At 43.5% G+C, this 25,062-nt stretch overlaps 1 protein-coding gene across 2 annotated transcripts in view; it reads right to left on the bottom strand.

Annotated features, from left to right (window-relative positions):
* Positions 1-25,062, bottom strand: part of CNKSR2 (connector enhancer of kinase suppressor of Ras 2) — a 1,907,760-nt gene that overhangs the window by 1,551,201 nt on the left and 331,497 nt on the right. The gene's annotated exons all lie outside the window — the stretch shown is intronic.

Raw genomic sequence — 25,062 nt, 5'->3', positions numbered from 1 at the left:
GTCCATTATCTATAAACAATGTCATGCTCGATAGTCAAAAATGATATAATGATATTATTTTTATTTTTTTCAAATGAAAACGAATTTTCGAGACAGTGTTTTATCAGTACTGAAAAGTCAGGATACCAGGGACAGTTCTACATTCAAGCAGCTGCAGGAAGTTTGCTTATTAGTGCCACAATAAATGGCCATATGGGGGCCCAGGAATATAAAAACTTTAGGTAAAGCCATTTGCACATCTTGAATTCAGCCATCTTATTTGTAGTCGTTGTAACATAGAACTGCTGACTTAGGGCCTGATTATGACTTCGGCGGTTGTACCGCTCCGGCGGTCTTCAAAACTTTACCAAGCTGGCGGCATCCCGACCACCACATTATGATTGTCCCGCAGGGCTGAAGTGTGCAAGTGTAGGAGTCATGGCAGTGGCACACTTCAGTTCTGGAAATGAGCCAGAAGCCAATGCTGGCCATATTACAGATCCTCCAGCCAGTCGGGCACACTGGTTCCCTGCATTCTGTTGTGCAAGTGAAACATTGGGTGAACCTGACCTGGAGGCATTGGAGGGCACTACATGAGCACTAGCTACATTACACATGGCCACAATCGCCCTTGAGCCATTTATTTGGCTCATTTCTTGCCTTTCCACCGACTCTCAAGGGCAGATCAAAATTGGGCTGGTGGTGAGGTGCACGTAACTCCCTACATGGGTAGCTTCTGCTTCTGCCGTAGTAGCAGAAATGTTAGCGACACTCTTGAGGTGGTGTCACCACACATATCGTAACCGGGCAGTCAGACCACCAAAAACATGAAGGCAGGACACTTCCCACCGTCATTGTAATCAGGCCCTTAATCTTAGAATTCAGGAGTAAAATAGGAGTACTACAATAGTCAGTACAAATTACAAAACAAAACGTTTGTGACTCGAGTCCATTGTTTTTTTCCAAGGAAGTAAATAAGTATTAAAAAGTTTTGCTAACTTAAGTAAAACACACGTGCTCTGAAAGTGTTTTCTATGCATCCCAAATGATGTTTTCTGAATCACAGAATTATTGGTTTTTGGCAGGTGGAGGTTACACTTTCAACTACTGAACATCCATGAGTTTATCGTATTTCCTTCTGATCAAGAGATTTTGGATCTGTGAGAGTGTAGGGGAATGAAAAGATGCAAAATGTTTAACACCTACAAAGTGGTTACTTTGTAGGAATTCTGAAATATATTACCCTTGCATTAAACACAACAAAATTGGTGTTGAAGAGCTTTAGTAACAATATAATGTAATGATGTAAAGCAACTGATTTCACTGGGCATATAGAACTATACACAGACACACACATGCGTGCACACACGGACACACACATAGCTCTTGCTAACATTGTTTGAAAATGAAAATAGAAGCAAAGATGCAATAAAAGGTACTCTACATCATTAAAGAACTACCAAGGTCTTGTGAACTAGTTGGTACAGTGAATCCTTTCCATTTAGCGTTTATGTAAAGTGCCAGAAAGGCTCGAACGATGCTTCAGAGCACTCGAGAAAGAGGATGTGAACAGCTGAGTGTGTTAAAATGAAAATTATGCATTTCTCTATAGCCTCCCTATAACCTTTGTTTTTTTAGTAAGAAAAAAATCTATTTATATTGTTATATGTATATACATATATTCACGAAAATACAAACGTTGCACTCCCGGAGTATGCCAGAACAATTTCAATTTATTACAGATGAAAGCACAAGACCGCACTAACGCGTTTCAACATAACGTCTTCCTCAGAGTGGTTCGGTCCGTATGAGCAATCACTTCACATAGTCCACATTTATATAGGGCATTTCAGAGTAAAAGACCTACAAGTCTCCACACCTGTTAATGATATTGGATTATTACTCGTTATTACGCATGATTTCAAATTTGTAACTGCTCAAAATGTGCAGTGCCGTAGCCATAGTCCCTCTTTCAAAAAGATTCTTGGTGAGTCAGAATGTTAGTCTCTCAGCACAAAGCAATACTTCTGATGTGATCCTTATTAGTAACAAACCATACCAAGTTTTCTATATATATATGGTGAGCGCAGCAGAGGGTTTAATCCATGTAACATTCTTAGTGATAAAACAACGGCATTATGGGATTGGAAGTCCGTACGAAGTGCCGCACATGTTGCTGGTCTTTGCCCTGACGTATGCACCGGCAGCAAGGCGCGTTGCTTTTCAGACCAGGAGGCTGAGGATGAAATATTTAAAAAGCGACAGCGCCCGGCACTGAAGAACAGTGTTATTTCGCAGTGAGCAGGGAGATACGTATCTCTTGCGTGTGTACATTACACTGGAAGAAATGGGTTTTCCGCCTTCTAAAGCGCCTGGGGCCACTCCGGATTACAGGGTACTCTCTCATTTTAAATGGTGAGTAGTTACCTGTTAAAGTTCAACATTGCTGATGTGGCCCTGAATGAATAGGGTCCGGAGACTGCTTGTTTATTTTGGCATTGTTACAGCTGCAAGCATGTTGGGAAGAAGCACAGAGTCCATAAACATTTGTTATTGATTTTTTGACCTTGTTCTGTGGTAAGGTCCTCTAAATCAAATTGGATATGAACGACATCGAAAAATCGGAAGTTAAAGACTTGGTGGATAATATAATTTTGAAACGTTCCAGCACAGCCTATTATAAATATGTTATCTGATTTCAGAACAAACATGGTATTATAATATTGGATGTGAATTGTATAATTGGAAGAAGGAACATGTGCGGCAATTAGTACGGACTTCCAATCCCATAATGCTGTTGTTTTATCACTAAGAATGTTACATGGATTAAACCCTCTGCTACGCTCACCATATATATATATATATATATATATATAGAAAACTTGGTATGGTTTGTTACTAATAAGGATCACATCAGAAGTATTGCTTTGTGCTGAGAGACTAACATTCTGACTCACCAAGAATCTTTTTGAAAGAGGGACTATGGCTACGGCACTGCACATTTTGAGCAGTTACAAATTTGAAATCATGCGTAATAACGAGTAATAATCCAATATCATTAACAGGTGTGGAGACTTGTAGGTCTTTTACTCTGAAATGCCCTATATAAATGTGGACTATGTGAAGTGATTGCTCATACGGACCGAACCACTCTGAGGAAGACGTTATGTTGAAACGCGTTAGTGCGGTCTTGTGCTTTCATCTGTAATAAATTGAAATTGTTCTGGCATACTCCGGGAGTGCAACGTTTGTATTTTCGTGAATCTATGAGGGTTGCTGGTCTTTGCCCTGACGTATGCACCGGCAGCAAGGTGTGTTGCTTTTCAGACCAGGAGGCTGAGGATTATATATATATATATATATATATATATATATATATATATATATTGTTAGACCTGACATGCCTTAGGGTGGTCACCCCTAACTTTTTGCCTGCCTCCCTCCACTTTTTGGACTCTGTTTTTGCTGGCTTTTAGACTCTGTGCACTTTACCACTGCTAACCAGTGCTAAAGTGCATTTGCTCTCTCACTTTAAACATGGTAACTTTGGATCATACCCAATTGGACTATTTAATATACTTATAAGTCCCTAGTAATGGGCACTGTATGTGCCTAGGGCCTGTACATTAAATGCTACTAGTGGGCCTGCAGCCCTGGTTTTGCCACCCACTCAAGTAGCCCCTTACCTTGTCCCAGGCCTGCCACGGCAAGGCCTGTGTGTGCAGTTTCACTCACACTTCGACTTGGCATTTAAGTACTTGCCAAGCCTAAAGCTCCCCTTTTTCTACACATAAGTCACCTCTAATGTGTGCCCTAGGTAACCCCTGGAGCAGGATGCTGTGTGGGTAAAAGGCAGGACATGTACCTGTGTAGTTTACATGTCCTGGTAGTGTAAAACTCCTAAATTCGTTTTTACACTAATGTGAGGCCTGCTCCCTTCATAGGCTAACATTGGGGCTGCCCTCATACATTGGTGAAGTGGCAGCTGCTGATCTGAAGGGAGGTCATATTTAGTATGGCCAGAATGGTTATACAAAATCCTGCTGACTGGTGAAGTTGGATTTAATATTACTATTTTAGAAATGCCACTCTTAGAAATTGAGCATTTCTCTGCACTTAAATCTTTCTGTGCCTTACAATCCACGTCTGGCTAGGTTTAGTTGACAGCTCCTTGTGCATTCACTCAGACACACCCCAAACACAGGGTACTCAGCCTCACTTGCATACATCTGCATTTTGAATGGGTCTTCCTGGGCTGGGAGGGTGGAGGGCCTGCTCTGACAAAAAGGACTGCCACACCCCCTACTGGGACCCTGGCAGACAGGATTGAACTGAAAGGGGACCTGGTGCACTTCCAAACCACAGCAAAATACAAACGCTGTGGGATAGCGTAACTGGATGGACGGAATGCGGAACCAATCAAACATTCACCCCCAGTCACAGATCTGGGTTTAATCCATCCATTATTTTGCTCACCATGCCACCCCAGTTTGAACCCAGCCATATGCAAATCAGTCTTGACCCTGTTCCACATGGGAACAGTCCAGCCCAAACTGCCAGGCCAGGTTCTCCCTGGACCGGAAACAAGCATCCTGGGACCGGTTTCGGGGTTTCACCCCTCCTCAGCCAGGCTAGCTTGAATCCAGTGGCACAGTGAGCCCGGGACCCACGTCTGGGCATACCCGGCGCACTTAGGGCGGCAAAAGCAAAGCAAAATACAAACGCTGTGGGATAGCGTAACTGGATGGACGGAATGCGGAACCAATCAAACATTCACCCCCAGTCACAGATCTGGGTTTAATCCATCCATTATTTTGCTCACCATGCCACCCCAGTTTGAACCCAGCCATATGCAAATCAGTCTTGACCCTGTTCCACATGGGAACAGTCCAGCCCGAACTGCCAGGCCAGGTTCTCCCTGGACCGGAAACAAGCATCCTGGGACCGGTTTCGGGGTTTCACCCCTCCTCAGCCAGGCTAGCTTGAATCCAGTGGCACAGTGAGCCCGGGACCCACGTCTGGGCATACCCGGCGCACTTAGGGCGGCAAAAGCAAAGCAAAATACAAACGCTGTGGGATAGCGTAACTGGATGGACGGAATGCGGAACCAATCAAACATTCACCCCCAGTCACAGATCTGGGTTTAATCCATCCATTATTTTGCTCACCATGCCACCCCAGTTTGAACCCAGCCATATGCAAATCAGTCTTGACCCTGTTCCACATGGGAACAATCCAGCCCGAACTGCCAGGCCAGGTTCTCCCTGGACCGGAAACAAGCATCCTGGGACCGGTTTCGGGGTTTCACCCCTCCTCAGCCAGGCTAGCTTGAATCCAGTGGCACAGTGAGCCCGGGACCCACGTCTGGGCATACCCGGCGCACTTAGGGCGGCAAAAGCAAAGCAAAATACAAACGCTGTGGGATAGCGTAACTGGATGGACGGAATGCGGAACCAATCAAACATTCACCCCCAGTCACAGATCTGGGTTTAATCCATCCATTATTTTGCTCACCATGCCACCCCAGTTTGAACCCAGCCATATGCAAATCAGTCTTGACCCTGTTCCACATGGGAACAGTCCAGCCCGAACTGCCAGGCCAGGTTCTCCCTGGACCGGAAACAAGCATCCTGGGACCGGTTTCGGGGTTTCACCCCTCCTCAGCCAGGCTAGCTTGAATCCAGTGGCACAGTGAGCCCGGGACCCACGTCTGGGCATACCCGGCGCACTTAGGGCGGCAAAAGCAAAGCAAAATACAAACGCTGTGTGATAGCGTAACTGGATGGACGGAATGCGGAACCAATCAAACATTCACCCCCAGTCACAGATCTGGGTTTAATCCATCCATTATTTTGCTCACCATGCCACCCCAGTTTGAACCCAGCCATATGCAAATCAGTCTTGACCCTGTTCCACATGGGAACAGTCCAGCCCGAACTGCCAGGCCAGGTTCTCCCTGGACCGGAAACAAGCATCCTGGGACCGGTTTCGGGGTTTCACCCCTCCTCAGCCAGGCTAGCTTGAATCCAGTGGCACAGTGAGCCCGGGACCCACGTCTGGGCATACCCGGCGCACTTAGGGCGGCAAAAGCAAAGCAAAATACAAACGCTGTGGGATAGCGTAACTGGATGGACGGAATGCGGAACCAATCAAACATTCACCCCCAGTCACAGATCTGGGTTTAATCCATCCATTATTTTGCTCACCATGCCACCCCAGTTTGAACCCAGCCATATGCAAATCAGTCTTGACCCTGTTCCACATGGGAACAGTCCAGCCCGAACTGCCAGGCCAGGTTCTCCCTGGACCGGAAACAAGCATCCTGTGACCGGTTTCGGGGTTTCACCCCTCCTCAGCCAGGCTAGCTTGAATCCAGTGGCGCAGTGAGCCCGGGACCCACGTCTGGGCATACCCGGCGCACTTAGGGCGGCAAAAGCAAAGCAAAATACAAACGCTGTGGGATAGCGTAACTGGATGGACGGAATGCGGAACCAATCAAACATTCACCCCCAGTCACAGATCTGGGTTTAATCCATCCATTATTTTGCTCACCATGCCACCCCAGTTTGAACCCAGCCATATGCAAATCAGTCTTGACCCTGTTCCACATGGGAACAGTCCAGCCCGAACTGCCAGGCCAGGTTCTCCCTGGACCGGAAACAAGCATCCTGGGACCGGTTTCGGGGTTTCACCCCTCCTCAGCCAGGCTAGCTTGAATCCTTCCACTTCCAAACCACTCTTTGAAGTCTCCCCCACTTTCAAAGGCACATTTGGGTATAAAACAGGGCCTCTGCCCTACCACCTCAGACACTTGCTGGAGAAGAAACCTGAACCAGAACCTGCATCCTGCCAAGAAGAACTGCCTGGCTGCTCAAAGGACTCACCTGTCTGCTTTCTACAAAGGACTGCTGCCTTGCTGAACTCTTGTCTGGCTGCCAAAGTGATCTCCAAGGGCTTGGATAGAACTTGCCTCCTGTTCCCTGAAGTCTCAGGACCAAAAAGACTTCTCTTTTTCATTTGGACTCCTTGTGCGCCGAAAAATTTGACGCACAGCTTGCTCCGCGATGAGAAAATCGCCACACGCCGACGCTGCCTGACGCGACGCCTACGGGGCGACCAGAACTTCAACGCACGGCCTCGCATGGATAACGCCACCCGGCTTCCAGAGAGGAAATCGATGCGACGCCTGCTGTGAGAAAGAAAATTCCACGCACAGCCTCCTGGAATGACGCAAAGCCGGATAACAAGCCGAGGAATCCACGCACAGACCCTGGGACATCTGGTAATCCCGCGAACCATAGAAGGAGTCTGCCCGCGTGACTGAAAATGAAGCACGTTTTCCCCGAGTGAAAAATAACAACGCGAGTCCGTGTGTGAAGGGGTGAAACCGACGCACACACCATTTTTCTTCCCGCAGAACAACGCACGTCTCCCCGCGTGAAAAATATCGACGCAAGTCCGTGTGTGAAGGGGCGAAACCGACGCACACACCATTTTTCCACGCATCTCCTCCTCTGCGGCCCTCTGCAGAGATTTTCCACTCCAAACCAGGTACTTTGTGCTTGAAAGAGACTTTGTTTGCTTTTTAAAGACTTAAGACACTTTATATAACTTTTCAGTGATATTCCTACAAATTCTTATTGCATCTTTTATTGTGTTGATCTACAAATATACAGATAAATATTCAATATTTTTCTAAACACTGTGTGGTGTATTTTTGTGGTGCTATATGGTGTTATTGTATGATTTATTGCACAAATACTTTACACATTGCCTTCTAAGTTAAGCCTGACTGCTCGTACCAAGCTACCAGAGGGTGGGCACAGGATAATTTGGATTGTGTGTGACTTACCCTGACTAGAGTGAGGGTTCTTGCTTGGACAGAGGGTAACCTGACTGCCAACCAAAAAACCAATTTCTAACATATATATATATATATATATATATATATATATATATATATTTAGTCACTAAAAAGAAAGGGTTACCAAGATGTTATAGTTAGGAAATAGAATTAAAAAAAACACTGATTCAATTAAAAAACCAAAGGTTGCAGGAACGTTATAGTTGTGCTCACATTTCACATGTACAAAAAAATTGAAATTCACCAACTATAGTAACTGAGCTAACTATAACTTGCGCCCCCATAATGCACTGCTTATGACTTCACATATGACATCTCACATGACATCACTGATGATATCACTTATAAAGTCACCCACAGAACCATTCACACTCTCCGTCATACCCCAGTACAGACTCTTGTACATCCACACACACACATCTACTCACATACTAATTCACAGACCCATAAAACTACTGACACCCACTCACCCACTCACCCACTCACCCACTCACTCACTCACTCACTCACTCACATAACTGACAGTGACAATTTCTATGTTTTTTTTTATGTAAAGTAATGTTATTTACTATACGTTAATCCAACCACTGCCATTCACGGCCTATGGCCTTGCAGGGCAGTCATTGGGGCTGCAGCCAACTCTATAATCACCCAACCTGGTGCTGCGCACGGCCCTGTGGTCAGGCCCTGCGACCAACCCCTAAAACCACCCAATCTTGTGCTGCCCATGGCCTTCGGCCGTGTGCAGCAGGGGTTGTCCACAGGGCATGCAGCCAACCCCTATAACTACCCGACCCCGCGTTGGTGTCCAGTCCCTGAAGCGGACATCCCTCACCACCCAACCCCATGCTGCACACAACCTTTGCTATGCACAGTGGTAGTTGGCTACAGGTCTCTGTGTCTGGCCTTCTAAAATGTATCAGTTTGTTGAGGGGATAGAGCAGTTCCCCTCCCCAGGTTGATCTAGGCCTCATCCCCCGAACCCTGGCCTAAATTATTTTTTTGGGGAGAGGAGGGCCACCCGGTCCCCCTCTCCAGGCCGAACTTAGTCCCAGGGACCCAAGCCCCCGGGCATGGCCATATGACCTGGGTGCCCCCGAGGGCACCCACTCACAATGTTGGAGACCACAGGGGGAGCCTGGAGGCCCCCACAGTACCAGCCGGCTACTCATGTCTGTGGGAGCTGACATTGGTGTCACAAAGAGGGCGAGCATTTTCCTTTGTTAAGTCACAGCAAACAGCTGTGTCCCGGGGTGGGCACCCAGGGTCATTAATGGCTCTTATGGAGGGCTCCTACCAACATTTAAATAGCCCTAGGGAGGTGGTGGTCCCCAGGGGTCCACAATGGACCCCCTATCTTTAAAAAAAAAATTGAATGGGGAGGTGGCGGCCCTTGGGACTGCAAGGGGTCCTGAGCGGGCCACTGCATTCACTTTTAAAGATAAAAGATTCGCCCTGGGAAGGTGGCAGTCCCCAGCCCTGAGGAAAGGCTGAGCGGTCACCTGTGTTTCATTTGTTTAAAGCCCCGGGCAGGTGGCAGTCCCCAGATTTGCAGTAGGGATAAGTGGCCCCCCCACACTACATTTGTTTAAAGCCCCAAGGAGGTGTTGGTTCCGGGGCTGTGGGGGGTGAAGCAGCCCCTTCCACATTCAATCTTACTTTTGTGGTCTGGGAGATAGCAGTCCCCAGGGCAGCAGGGGAGCCAGACAGCCCCCGCATTTCATTTGTTTAAAGCCTCGGGGAGGTGACAGTCCCTAGGGCTGCCGCACTCAGTCTTACTTTTGTGCCCCAGGGAAGTGGCAGACCCTGGGGTTGGCGGGGGCAGGTGTCCCCATTAAAAATGGCAATGCCCCCAGGACGTGGCCCACCCGGGGGCTTTACATTCAACAAGCACAGGAGACCGCGCTTGTTTTAAAAAAAACTTTTGCCACAAATTCAACGCAAATTTATGGCAATTTTTTCTTTAAAAGAGGGTTTTTTTGTTTTTTTGCTTTTTTGCCCTAGGTGGGTTCCTCTGCGACCCCACACCAGAGCTAGAGGGTCAGGGTGTCCCTACCCTTGCCCTTGTCTTCTTTATAAACTTTTTTTGTGGGACTCACCTGAAGCCAAGTCCCAAGATGGCTGCCACCACTTTCTGGTTGAAGTGTTGGCAGCCAATCAGAACTGTGCATTTCTCTGCACGAGCTCATTATTATTTGAGAATCCTTCACACTGCTAGATATCTACATTTCATTTTCTTTTAATATCTAAAAAACTGCTGAACGGATTTCCAACAAACAAGAATAAGGCATCCTTCTGGACCAAAAGTTACTTTTCTGCCAAATTCTGTGTAGTTCCATTCAGCAGTTCGGGCTATAGTCATGTTCAAAATCCCTATGGGATTTAACATGGGAATTTTTTGAACCCCCTTATACCCCTTTTTATCATCTCCCGCTTGATGGATCACCCCAAAACCTCCCATGTACAACACAATTCTCAGGAACACTTTCTTGGGAAAATTTCGTAAAGATTCGTCAAACGGCACTAAAGATATAGGCAAGTCAAAAAATACTTTTTCTATGGAAATATGGTCCTAACTATAACTACCTACTGGCGACCGCCACAGGTAATATGTGTACTCACGTTCCCTTTTTATTTTAAATGGTTTTCTGATCTTGCCGGATGAGGAAGTCAGCCTGGCCCGTGTGCTCCTGTGGGATTCTCATGGGATTAAGGGGTCACACTAACTCCTGTAAGAGTCCAGCAGGATTGGGGCAACCCCAAAAATATATGTTTTTCTTTTGGTCCCAGGGGTGTGGGGTTCCATCTGGTCCAGAGCATCAGTGTATGCCTACCCTTCCCCTTATATATATATTTTTTTTATCATTTCCAATCCCCATGTCATGTAATGTCATGTTGTGGCCAGCCAAACAGAACATGAGATCCTGTGGGACTTGTAGGAGCGAGGTGGACAAATGGAAAAAATCTGCTTCAGCCAATCAGATCTTCTAATTTTTTAAGTTGGTTCCATCGGGACTCCTGTGAGAGTCTTGCAAACACAACTATCTAAGCATCTACACATTTTGGACCTTAATTTCTCAAAACTATTAAAAGAGATTTATGACAAATACAAAAATCACACTTTCTGTGTAAAGAAATAGCTTTGTGACAAATTTGGTGTAATTCTGTTTAGTCGTTTTCAGTGTAGCACTGTTTAAAATTTCCTATGGAAATTGCATGAGAATATTGCATTTTGGGCCCTACTTCTTTCTCAGCTCCCTCCTTGATGGACCACTCCTTAACTTTCAAGAAAGAAGCTGAGATGAATGATTTTTTTATGGAAAGTTTTTAAAGCTTCATAAAACAGCACCAAAGTTACTAGCAAACCCCAAACTGTGCCTTTTGTAGGTCCTGAGGACCCCATTCCCCGCGGATGTATCTTTCTGAAATGGGGAGAGAAACTGTGCAGCCCCCACCTCGAGCCGATTTTGGTTCTGCGGACCCCCACCCCCCTGATGAGCTTCATCAATTATAGTTGGGTGCCCCGTGCCCACCCAGGACACTCACTGAGAACAATGTTGGAGGCTGTGGGGGAAGCCTCAGGACTCTTGTGGACCCATCCAGCTCCCCACATGGTATGGAAGCTGGCATTGCTCATTCCAGGGGGAGCAGCTGCATTTATGCTGCTCCTTCTGGGCGGGAGCATTATGGGTTCTGTTTCTCTGCCTGCAATTACTAAAGTGGCGTTTTAGGCTTGGGGAGTGGGGCCACGTGCCCCCTCCCCCAAAAAAACCCAGGCACTGCAACCCCCAATGCTGGCTCACGCAAGGAGGGTTTAATAAAACAAACACGCACCTGCGATTATTTTTTTCCATTTTGCCATGGATTTGCAGATCTTCCACAAATTTGTTTCGATTTTTTTAAAAACATGTTTTTGGCCCCAGGCGGGGTCAGAGTATCCGTAGCCTGTCCCCTATGTCTTTTTTATGTGGTTTTCCTAAGGACTCAGGATGGAATCCGAGTCCTAAAATGGTTGCCACTACTTCCTGTTTGATGTGGTGGCAGCCGATCAGATCTCAGCATCTCTCACATTGTTTTTTAACCTTAATTTCTTCTAAACTATTGAATGGAGTTACACCAAAAACACTCATTCTGGACCAGGATCTAGCTTTCTGCTAAACGTGGTGTAAATCTGTTCAGTGGTTTGGGCTGTAGCTATGTCGAAAATTCCTATGGAAAATAGAATGGGATAAATGCATTTTGCCTCCACCCCTCTTTTCTTGATCACGCCAAAACTTTCCATGTGCAAACTAGTTGAAAAGTAGCACTTTTTATGTATACATATTCACTTACAAAAAACATAGGTTAAAGTTACATCATATTTAGGTTAGGCGCAAGACCTTAACTTATGTTCGAAAGAAAATGAAAAATCATTGAAGAAACTAATGGTGAAAGTGAGATTATTGTTAGGTGTTAGAATGAGACACAAGTTAATTTTATAAAATCAAAAACAATGCTGATTATAGTTTTGTGGACTAACTATAAATTGGGCCCCCATTACACAATGTTTAAGACCTCCTATATTACATCATTCATAACATGGTAAATTACCTCACTAATAGCATCAATTATGATACCTCAGTCTTAGCCTGTGGCCAGATCTTGCTTCAAAGCCACATCAAGATTTTGACTTAGTAGCTAGAATCGGGCAAGGCCCTGCCCCCAACCTTCCATAAACTTGAAACCTCCATCGCACCTGACCTTCAGCCATATGCAGGACAAGTTTGACAAAGGGCTTAGCCTGTGGCCAGGGTCTGCACCCATACGTCCACAAGCAGCCAACCTCCAATATGCACAGCCTTTGGACATACAAAGTTGATGTCTGCAAGGCCTGGTGTCACGCCACACCCTGTATCCAACATACAACAGGGGTTAGGTGGTGGTCTTGCTCTGAGGCCTTATCTCACTCCCAACCCTCCACAGGTGGCCAACCCCACTGTGCATGGCCTTCAGTCATGCAGAGTGGGAGTTTGGCCACAGGGTCTCACCTGCAGCCAGGCCCTGTGCCCACACCTCCATGACCATCTAACACCCTACTTGCTTAGCCCTTCACTGCAAAGGTTGATCAAACACATTATTGCTTAATGATGCACAGTAGCCACCTCTCTGCGTGTGGCCTACCGCCACTGCACAAATACTTTGAATGAATACATGCAAAAAAAAAATGACATCTATTAAAAGTGCATTGCTTCTGAGCTATCAAATTTCCTTCACATAATTTGAAAGCTTACAAATAAGCTTATAAGAATTCAACCATTGATTCAGGGTGTTGTATTACTCTTTGTCCACAAAGCAAAAAACAAACTGTCAGAATTATCGGTTGATTCCATTGGTAATTTGAACAATGGTGTTATATAAATATGAACAGTGATGGTATCAATGATGTCATTTAATGTAAAGAGTGCTGTAACATATAAGGTCATAAGCAGTTCATCATGGGTACGGAAGTTATACTTAGTTCACTAAACTATAACTAATGTATTTCCATGTTTTTGCTTTTTTAAATATTAGCTTGCATCTCATTACAACACCTAAATATAACGTCACTTTAACTGCCCTTTATTTCATTGATATATATAGATATATAGATATAAATACACACATACAGATATATAATAGATATCTGTATACATTACCTAGTGGCAGTCGCTACTAAGAAGTTATAGTTAGGACCAAGTTTCCATAGGTAGAGCGTTTTTTGTTTTACCTATAACTTTAGTGGCGCTTGTTGAATCTTTACGAAATGTTCAAAACGTATACTTTGCTAAGTTCAGCTTCTGTCTTGAAAGTTTAAGGGTGATCCGTCAAGTGGGAGCCGAGTAAAAGGGGGGTTGTCCCAAAACACGTTTTCCCCGTTCATTTTACTGTAAGACCTTTAGACATGCCTACAGCCCAACCGCTGACTGGAATTACACCAAATTTGTCTGGAAGCTAAAACCTGATGCGCAGCACACACTTTTTGGGGTTTAGTGCAAATCTGTTCAGTACTTTCTGAGATATTAGAGTTTAAAAAACATTGGTAAATAGGAATGCAGATCCTCCCTGGATATGGACCCGCGGATCTGTGTCCAGATTCATGGATCTGGGGGAAAAGCAAGGCCCTGAATGGCTGGTGGCAACCTGACAGAAAAGTTGTGGCTGCCATTTTATTGGTTGACTCGAAGTGAGAAAAGGAGAGTGCAAAACACATAAGGGTTCAGGATACAGGTATCCTGACCCCTAGGTCAGATAGAGGACCCCTTGTGGGCAATCATTTTTTTTCATCCAGCCCGTGGAACCACTGATCTACCAGTAGAACCACAGATCAGGACCCACAATTCCACTGGTGGAACAGCGGTTCCAAAGAAAAAAAAAAAAAAAAAAACCCACACACACTGCATCCAACCTCATGCTGCACACGGTCGAAGGCTGTGTCCAGCATGGATCTGGGTGCATGCAGGAGGGTTGGCCAACAGACCTGGCTACAGGCAGGTTCCTGTGTCCAAACACTGCTGCACACGGCCAAAGACAGTGCGCGGCTTGGCTTATATGTACGTCTGTGCTAAAAACACTACAGAAATTCACTGAAAAAAAACAAAGGTTATAGGGATGTTATGGTTAGGTTCCGAATTTCCTCACACAACGTTCAGCAGTTATAGGTATTGTTAACTCAATTCACTATAATTTGTGCCCTAAGGTAATTTAACTTGCACCTGCACCATGCACAGCTAATTGCTTCACATATTACATCATTAATGACAATGTCTTTGGCATCATTGATATTTGCAATAAAATTATTGATGAGAAAACTGTGCATGGTGGGGGCACGAGTTATAGTTACCTTAGAGTGCGAACTATAGTTACTTGAGTTAACAATAACTACAACTGCTGAATTTCTATGGTTTTGTGCGAGGAAATTCAGAACCTAAGTATAATGTCCCTGTAACCTTTGTTTTTTTCAGTGAATTTATATATAAGCCATATCACTATATATTACATATATATATATATATATATATATATATATATATATATATATATATATATACAGAGAGGGAGCGATAGAGAGAGCACAATATACCTCTGCAAGGAGATACATGTGCTCCCACTGCTTGCATCCAAAGATTTATTGCCAATCACCACTGAAAGTGACAGGTATGGGCACAGCAACACCCAATGTATTTTGGAAAATGAGTCGCCTTGTTCACAAATGGGGTAGCTGCCCCCCCTTCCCAAGTTTTAAAAGGAAATTAACTGTGCTGTATAGCAACATAGAAAATGGGCTCACAAAAGGAAACAATAGTCACGTCCGTCAGTCACAATATTGTGACGGGGAACAGTCAAACATAAATACTCCGTTTTTCCCAAAAACAGCATACATATGGTACTCGCCCCCTTGCATTTTTACATTTCACCAGAATATAAAATCAAATAATGGCATGCAGTCTGCATGAAGCATTGTACAGAATAGTGTAACTCATAAAAATATATCAGTGAGGTTTACCAAGGCAGCAGTAATCACTGCACAAACGATCGCCATTTTAAAATGGAGAAAAGTAGATTGTGAACATATAAAACATTGCTAAAGGTGACACATAAATGACGCAATCCCCATAGAAAATAACTTTTCATGACCATAATCATCAACTTAATAATATGTTTCCCAAGTGGGCTTGTGCGGTGTGCGCATGTAGTAAAATTCCGTATTCTGAATGTGCACCAAAGACACTTTAAGCAGTACCTGAGTGGGCACACAAATAATGCGATACCCTTCGGCAGTGACATTCCATGGCCTAAGCTCAGTGTACCTCCCAAGAACCGGGCCAGGGATTTTCGTGAAGAGGAGGAGTAATATATATATATATCTTTTGTGGTGGAAAAATAGTGCTACCTTTATATTGTTGTCTGCAGGCACATTCCAAAACATGAACACAATAATCACTATTGCATTAAATTAAATTCCTGATGTTTCTAAATATCCCAATGGTAAACTGTACTTCTTTCTGTTCTTGCTTCCTCTACATGCTTTGCATTTACCACACTTAAGAAGTCCTGCTGTCCTTTTTACCACCCTTCCTGGGTTGTGCTTTCAGATAGCTGCATACCATGATGTCCTTAATTGATTTAGGCCTATGCTATGTGATGAGGGGATGTGGTGTAACTAATTAGCAAATTACTGGATCTGTCTTAATTATATGCCAATGCTTTGAGCACACCTGTTTCAAATCTGATTCACTGTTGTTAGTGGTATGAGTCCAATCTTATTAGGTTCTTTCGTCCTTCCCTTTTGGGTCAAAAGGTTCCCCTTCAACAGTTGATCTGACCTCTCTTTTGAGGTTCTGAGTACCTTGTTGGGGTAACCTCTAGATCTGAACCTTTGCATCATCCTGACTGCCTCCTTGTTGTATGCCTTTTGGGTGCAGCAATAGTGTTTGTCCCGTAAGAACTCTCCAAAAGGTATACTTCACTTCCAACGTTTGGGGCGGCTTGTGAAATCCGTGCTATCCCTACAATAAGAGGGTAGATTTAAAACGTAAGGTGAAAGAAAAATATTTCTGGATGTGTCCATACCCATTAGGAACAATTTATTACACACAAGCATACTATAGGAAATCATTGATTAAATAGAAGCATTGCATTTTTGTGGCAAGCTGGAGAAAGAAGGAGATATTTCACCAGTGGTTGACTTGCACAATGTTTAACTAGGAAATCTGGGCTGAAATCATTTTTTCCTTACTCAAACACAGTATTTGAAACTAGGCACATCGATTTACTTCAGTGCATCTCATTTTGATGGGGTCAAATCTGAGAGTATCTTGTGGTATATTAAAAAGTCCTGCGAGTACATAGTTTGCTCCGAACATACTTGCCATAAATACGGCATACACCAATTACTGACATCTGTTTGTTCACCCATGTCAGCATCCACATAGCGGTGGGAATAGGGAATTTGTTATTGTTTCTAAGCTCATACTTAAAGACTATGGGCCAAATTTATGAAGGGCCTAGCACCAACTAATGCCACATTAGTGTAATTTTTTTTAAGCTAATGTGACGATAGTGCGGAAAAAGCACCACACCATATTTACAAAGTGGCGCAATGCACGCATTGTGCCACTTTGTAAGCCCTTGCGCCACATTATGCCTGTGCTAGGCATAATGTATGCAAGGGGGTATTCCCTCCATTAGGGGGCCCGCAAAAATGGCGCAGTGGAATCTCTGCGATTCCACTGCACCATTTTTAGCAGCATTTGTAATGCGTGTACTGAGCAGGTGTTAGAAGGAGGCATACCATAACGGGCCTCAATGTACTTTGCAGGATTAGCGCCAACATTATTGGCGCTAATCCTTTAAAGTACCTCAATAGCGTCAAAAATTATGATGCTACTGGCCCTAACCTGCACCATGGAGCACAGTATGTTAAATACGGCGCACATCTGCTGGCATTAGGGGGCGCACAATGGGTCGCAATAAAAGTGGTGCTTCATGACATGAAGCAGCACGTTTCTTAAATCTGTGCCTATTACTTTTGATAGGTGCTCATGTAGTGATAATATACTGAAGTACAAGACAAACGTTCAAGATTTTTTTTTTTTTCATTTTTTCAGAAGTATGGTTTTTTTTACATATTTGTTGTTTCTTTTACATGCCAAATATTTTGATACCTCAGTTTCTTTGTTGTCTTTTAGATCCAAGTCCGACAAATGGCTCAGGTATGGCTGGGCTCACACTTATAATTTACCAGTTTGCTCACCTATCCCCACGGCTGATTCTGAAAAGCTCAACTTGGATGCCTGGTGGGGTGTCAGTGAAGCATGAACCTCACCATATGTTCTGTTGCAACACTGTGCATAGCCTTGTTAATGTGGCTCTGTGGAAGACAGCTGAGCAGTAAAAACCCTGATCTCCCTTGATTTGATTCTCAGACATCTTTGAAACGCAAGTTTGTAGTTATGGTTCATGCATGTCTTTGCCTTCCCATGCTCCCCTTCACAATGTATATTTAGCAAGAAGACCTGTATTATATGGGGTGTTAGAAATGGGGTTTTTGGTTGGCAGTCAGGTCGCCCTCTGTCCAACCAAGAACCCTCACTCTAGTCAGGGTAAGTCACACACAATCCAAAATCAGCCTGTGCCCACCCTCTGGTAGCTTGGCACGAGCAGTCAGGCTTAACTTAGAAGGCAATGTGTAAAGCATTTGTGCAATAAATCATACAACACCATAACATAACACCACAAAAATACACCACACAGTGTTCAGAAAAATATATAATATTTATCTGGGTATTTGCAGGTCAAAATGATCAAAGATGCAATATGAATTTGTAAAGATATCACTAAAAAGTGATATAAAGTGTCTTAAGTCTTTAAAAAGCAAACAAAGTCTCTTTCAAGCACAAAGTACCTGGTTTCTGGTGGAAAATCTCCGCAGAGGGCCGCAGAAGAGGAGATGCGTGGAAAAATGGTGTGTGTGCCGGTTACGCCCCTTCACACACGGACATGCGTCGTTATTTTTCACGCAGGGAGACGTGCGTCGTTCTACGGGAGGAAAAATGGTGTGTGCGTCGGTTGCGCCCCTTCACACACGGACTTGCGTCGTTATTTTTCACTCGGGGGAAGACGTGTGTCGTTTTCCGGCACGCGGACCGTCCCTTCTATGGTTCGCGGGGATTACCAGATGTCCCGGGTCTGTGCGTGGATTCTCCTGCTTGTTTTCCGGCTGCGCGTCGTTCCGCGGGGCTGTGCGTCAAAATTTCGCTCTCATGGCAGGCGTCGCGTCGATTTCTCCTTGGAAGTCGGGCGGCGTTGTCCTTGCGAGGCCGTGCGTCGAAGTTCCGGTCATCCCGAAGGCGTCGCATCGATCAGCGTCGGTGTGCAGCGTTTTTCTCGCCGCGTAACAAGCTGTGCGTCAAAAATTTCAGCGCACGAAGCGTCCAAGTGAAAGAGAGAAGTCTTTTTGGTCCTTAGACTTCAGGGAACAGGAGGCAAGCTCTATCCAAGCCCTTGGAGAGCACTCTTACAGCCAGACAAGAGTTCAGCACGGCAGCAGTCCTTTGTAGAAAAGCAGACAGGTGAGTCCTTTGAGCAGCCAGGCAGTTCTTCTTGGCAGGATGTAGTTTCTGGTTCAGGTTTCTTCTCCAGCAAGTGTCTGATGAGGTAGGGCAGAGGCCCTGTTTTATACTAAGTTGTGCCTTTGAAGAGGGGGTGACTTCAAAGAGTGTCTAAGAAATGCACCAGGTTCCCTTTCAGTTCAATCCTGTCTGCCAGGGTCCCAGTAGGGGGTGTGGCAGTCCTTTGTGTGAGGGCAGGCCATCCACCCTCCCAGCCCAGGAAGACCCATTCAAAATGCAGATGTATGCAAGTGAGGCTGAGTACCCTGTGTTTGGGGTGTGTCTGAGTGAATGCACAAGTAGCTGTCAACTAAACCTAGCCAGACGTGGATTGAAGGGCACAGAAAGATTTAAGTGCAAAGAAATGTTCACTTTCTAAAAGTGGCATTTCTAGAATAGTAATATTAAATCCGACTTCACCAGTCAGCAGGACTTTATATTACCATTCTGGCCATACTAAATATGACCTTCCTGCTCCTTTCAGATCAGCAGCTGCCACTTCAACAGTGTATGAGGGCAGCCCCAATGTTAGCCTATGAAGGGAGCAGGCCTCACAGTAGTGTAAAAACGAATTTAGGAGTTTTACACTACCAGGACATATAACTACACAGGTAAATGTCCTGCCTTTTACCCACACAGCACCCTGCTCTAGGGTTACCTAGGGCACACATTAGGGGTGACTTATATGTAGAAAAAGGGGAGTTCTGGGCTTGGCAAGCACTTTTAAATGCCAAGTCGAAGTGGCAGTGAAACTGCACACAAAGGCCTTGCAATGGCAGGCCTGAGACAAGGTTAAGGGGCTACTGAAGTGGGTGGCACAACCAGTGCTGCAGGCCCACTAGTAGCATTTAATCTACAGGCCCTAGGCACATATAGTGCACTCTACTAGGGATTATAAATAAATTAAATAGCCAAATCATGGATAAACCAATCAATAGTACAATTTACACAGAGAGCATTTGCACTTTAGCACTGGTTAGCAGTGGTAAAGTGTCCAGAGGTCAAAAGCCATCAACAACAGGTCTGAAAAAATAGGAGGAAGGAGGCAAAAAGTTTGGGGATGACCCTGTCAAAAAGCCAGGTACAACATGGGGGAATGGAAATGATCTTGGACATACAGGGTGGTTAACCAGAGTATTCTGTTAAACTGAAACCGACTGAATTAGGAGCATATCTGCTGTAAATATGTATGTCTACACTGCTATAGATGGGTAACCAAAGTTGGTACAGAGGGCTCAGCATAGGTAAATGAATACATGACACTTGAGCATATAAAGCACACTGTTACTACGAGGTGCCCTGTGTCTGGAACTCGGAATCAAGTAAATAAAAAACATTTTAAGGGCATTGCAAAATGAGAGATGGTAAAAGCTGGAGCTCCATAGTAGTGAAGAGTGTTGATCCTAGCTTCCTTATTGTATGCTCTTCTTATGATGTAAAAGATAGGCAGTCAAGGAGGGTGCTATTGTGATACAGGACAAAAATGCGTAACCTTCTTGCCGGAAGAAAACATTACGAAAACTGGCAGGCAACACTACCAAAACTATCAAAAAGTAAATGGAAGCAGCAATAAAAGAAACAGATGGACTTGACAATCTGGATTTCCTAACAGGAAAGGCGATTCCTAATCAGTGAAAAACCCTGCACCCCCACATTTACTGCCTTCTGAAAAGTCATAAGAGGCTGATCAAACATCTCTGGTATAGGCTCGATACTGGAACATTTAGATCAATCTGTTCATTTTTTTATTCAAACAATAATGGAAAAAATGCTGTTCTCTCTAAAAGACCCTAAGGTGACACTGAATCTTATTACACATCTCACATTCGAGCTAACTAAACACATTCTGATGTTTTGGGGCATGGAATGGCTTTATATCAGTGGCCCTCATTTATTAATATTGAGGACGATTGAAAAACTTTAAAGAGCTGAAGATTAGACATACTATATTCTAGTCACTTTGATCTTGGAATCCGCATCTTCAGTCCTCACCAAGGGGCAAATTTACAATCTTTTGATGCAGGGCAGCGCAGCAAGCCTTCTTGTTGTGCTGCCCTATCTACAAGATACAGTGCATTTCTGTCCTTTTCCCCTGAGCTGGTGCACAATGGGCTGCCAACGCGGGCACCCTTGCACAATGGTGCAAGGGTGTCTGTGTTGCAGGGATGATTAGTTTTGTGCAGGAAGGGACACCTTCCTGCACAAAAACATTCACAAGAGGCGTTTTCCTCTTTCTATGTGTGTTGCAGAATGCAGCACACATGGAAAAAGGTAAAACGAGGAGAAATAAAGGTATTTCTCCTTGTTGAGCCTCCTTTATGCCTCCATTGTGGAGATGTAGGCTCTTAACGCATTACCAGGTTTACAATTCCTTGTAAATCTGGGAATGTGTCAAAATTCATGGGTGTTGCACTGGAACACTTAGCTCTTTGGTGCAAAGTAAGGCAACGCAGCTTCTTGTGGTGCGTTGCCTTACTCTATATCTACAAGGCCATGTAAAGCCACGCAAAGTGGAATTACATGGCCTTGTAGATATGGGCCTGCAGCCTGTGCCGTTGCTGCATCCAAAAAAGTGATACATGGGATATGCATGCCGCTTGTAAATGTGTCTCTAAGTTTTTTTTTTTAATTAAAAGCAACCACAGACATTGTGTTATTCAATATTTTGTGACCCGACATCGGTCAGTTTGCTCACTATAAATTTATTCTGTAAAACATTTAGGCCGCTTTTAGAGATTGCATTTTTAGCACATGAGGTCCCATGTGCCTAAAAATGTGGAATGTAACCTGGTGCTCCTGTAAAATGCTCTAATTCCTTTAGGTCAAGTTCACTTGCGATACAATTGTAAAAAATAGTTTCTGTAGATCAAGGTTTTCCATATGTATATCACTTTGTCGCAATGACTACATGTGGATTTACTACACCAGAAGTACAGTTACCGTTCACATCTTTTACGTCCTTATGTTCACATTCACTATCCATACTATCCACACTTTATTTTTGTTGTGAACGCAGAGAATCCTGTGGAAGCTCTTCTGAGTAATGTTGCCACCAGAGAAGGCATTGGCATGCCTCTTGTATCTCTATCTCAAGATCCATAAAATGCTACAAACTGATCAATTTCTCAGTTGTACTGATAAATGGAAAAGATGTTGTCTACTTGTAAGTTATGTGGCTTTTTTCAAGTGGAAGGGTTTGGGTGGAGGTGTTGCAATGAAATCAATGTTTCTTTTTGTTTCAAACTGTACTGTTTACTCTATTCATGCGTTATTGCATGTAATTATAGAAGTGAACCTAATCCAGCGGGCACAGAGCGATGTAAAAAAACAAATGAGAAATATATGCCCCGATGCATGATTACTGGGAAATGTTTACATCACACAGCCTAAGGCAATTACAAATGATGTGACTAAGGTGAGAGAGGAAATTATTCGGCTGGTCGAAGAAAGATGAGAGGACGTAATGAAAAGCCACGAGTACTAAAGTCTTAAAGTCTTTTGTACATGAAGTAGGTGCACCTGACCATGTTGGGCACAAATAAGCCTGGGGGTCTTGGGCAGGAGTTAAGAACCGGACTGAGGAAGTTCCTTTGAGGACATAAAATCTGAAGGCCTGTTTCCTTCTGTGTTCTTTTGTAGCCATTGGAATTTCAAGACGGGGTACTGCGGGGCTGCGAGCAGTGCTTGTGCTTGATGTTCATATTTTACATCTGAGTAGGCAGGTTTTTTAAATGGTAGGCCTTTCCTGCAGCACTGGAACATCGGAATCGACCAAAACCAAAACTGAAAGAGGAAAAGATGAAAAGGAACAGAAAGGGGAAGGGGGGTAAGGAGAGCAATTAGAGGAAGAACGGGAAAATGAAGAGCAAGTGGAAAATGTAGACAAAGACATGTTAAAAGGGATTTGAATTATTCTAGTTGTCCTGTGTGAGCCCTTCTGTATTTAGTCATACTTCACATTCCTGGATTGGGATTGTTTTTTTGTCAAATAGTTTCATTATCACATTGTTTGTAGATGTAAAATAAAATATGTTTTCTAACTTTCTGTGCATCTTACGCATTGCATTTACGATTCAATAATTATGTGCCACAAAGAAAGCATGCAGGTCAATGTAACGTTGCATCTTTTTTGGGTAGACGTTAAAAGTAATTGTGGGCTATAGCATTTAAGAGAAAATACTAGTTCGTCGACAAATTCTGGCCAATCAGTAAAAGCCAGGACATACAAGGATAGAAATATCTGCTTGGCTTTTGAGGCGAACAGTGTGTGATGTGGTCAAAGTAGTTTCTTTCTGCCGAAACAGAAAGCAATCTATCATTGTCACAGGCTTAACATTTACTTAGTCAAAAACTTTTTCAGTAGAACTGAAGCCCTAATTTCTGTGGAAATAGCTTAGTTATTTACTAGGATGAGTGACTGCTGCAAAGATCTGTGAGCACCCTACAAATCACATGCTCAAATTATAAAATGACAGAGGACGCGCCCCTTGACATTTTAAAAATGCTTATATTATCACCCTACTCAATGGCAACATTTATTCACTTTACTAAGAATCAACTTGCCCGTGTAAATAACAGATGTTATTATTATACATTGTTAAGGAATTGAAATATATGGCCTGGAAGTTCATCATATTTGTTTTCATTGTCCAACTAAATGGTACTCATGTCATCCACTTAAGAAAGGTGAAAGGCCTAGCCATCTAGCATTGTATTTAAATATGTGATATGCAGGTTAATATTAGTTTGTATCCAACAGAATTAATACGCGTTTGATAAACTTTGCCCATATAAAAGGATGAGACATTGGAGGGAAAGCCAAGTCTGATGGTGCAGTGGATTAATGCATCCCCTGCAAAAGTCTGCTTTTCACCATATTTTCACGTGTTCTAATTCTGGTGGGTCCACTCAGCCTTGTTTCTTTCTGAGGTTGATGAAAGGTGTACCATTGAGTTGGGTTACACTACTGTAAACATCTGTCATGTCAGTCAGTGCCAAGAAACCCCAGCTGGAGTGAACATGCACTTTTCAAATATACATGTTACATTATGTTAGTTCTGCTAGATGACATCCTGTAACATTCAGGCAAATAGTGATTAGAAATCAACTTGTTGATATGTCTGTATGAATTTCCCGAGGCTGAAATTAAATGGGACCGATTTAAAAAAGCATTTATGAAAATGTGATGTAGAACTACAGGAGAGAACTTTGACAAACTTTACATGGCTTTGTGAACTCTCTATTAGCAGACGTGCAAGAGGGCACCGTGTTTTTTTATTTGTACTAACTGTACAGGAATAGTGCCTGAATATTCCTGTTTTATTCCCATTTTAAATATTTTGCAGGTGATTTACAAAAGCAAGAGACAGAACGTTAAAGAGTAATTCTTTAGTACTACTATATAAATCCCAAAATGCTTTTGTGAATCGGTCTTTGTTTCTACTCAGAAATGTTATGTGTGACTGTCAGGTTACATAGGGAGAATATCCGCAGTAGTCTGATTAAACCCGCAGGCATGTTTGTAACTCCTATAGTTCGTGTTTAAATTCCATATATTTTTCAACTTTACAAAATATATATTGTCGTGGATGAGGAAAAGTAATAAATAATAGGAACAATGTTTTTATAAGCCGCATTCTAAACTTTTAAAAGCTGCTAAATTACTATAACGTAAAGATCCGTGCAGCACAAGCTCAACTCATTGAGCTATCAAGCAGTCTTCATTTCCTGCTCCTTTTTCATACTCTATTGATTTGATTTTTTTTTATATAGCACAATGTTCTTGCCCAGAGGCATCTTGGAACTGAAGAAACATTAAAAACTGATCAGATGAGGACTACAAATTAAAGATGACGGTGAGGTTCAGATAAGCTAATCTCAGAAGCATTAAGAAAATAGAATACTCTTCTGTATTTTCCTTAAAGCTAAAGACTGTCAAGATCATGAAGTTTAATTGAAAGGACATTGGGGCATATTTAAAAAAAAAAAACAAGTGCCCTCCTAATGTCACCATGTGTGCACCATATTTAAAGTACAGCGCACCATGGCGGTAGTGAGGGGACTAACGTCATCATTTTTTACACTAGGCCA

This window comes from Pleurodeles waltl, chromosome 8, assembly GCF_031143425.1.
Source record: "Pleurodeles waltl isolate 20211129_DDA chromosome 8, aPleWal1.hap1.20221129, whole genome shotgun sequence".
Taxonomy (NCBI): domain Eukaryota; kingdom Metazoa; phylum Chordata; class Amphibia; order Caudata; family Salamandridae; genus Pleurodeles; species Pleurodeles waltl.
Note: the sequence above shows the minus strand (reverse complement) of the source record. Positions and strands in the feature narration are given on the sequence as shown.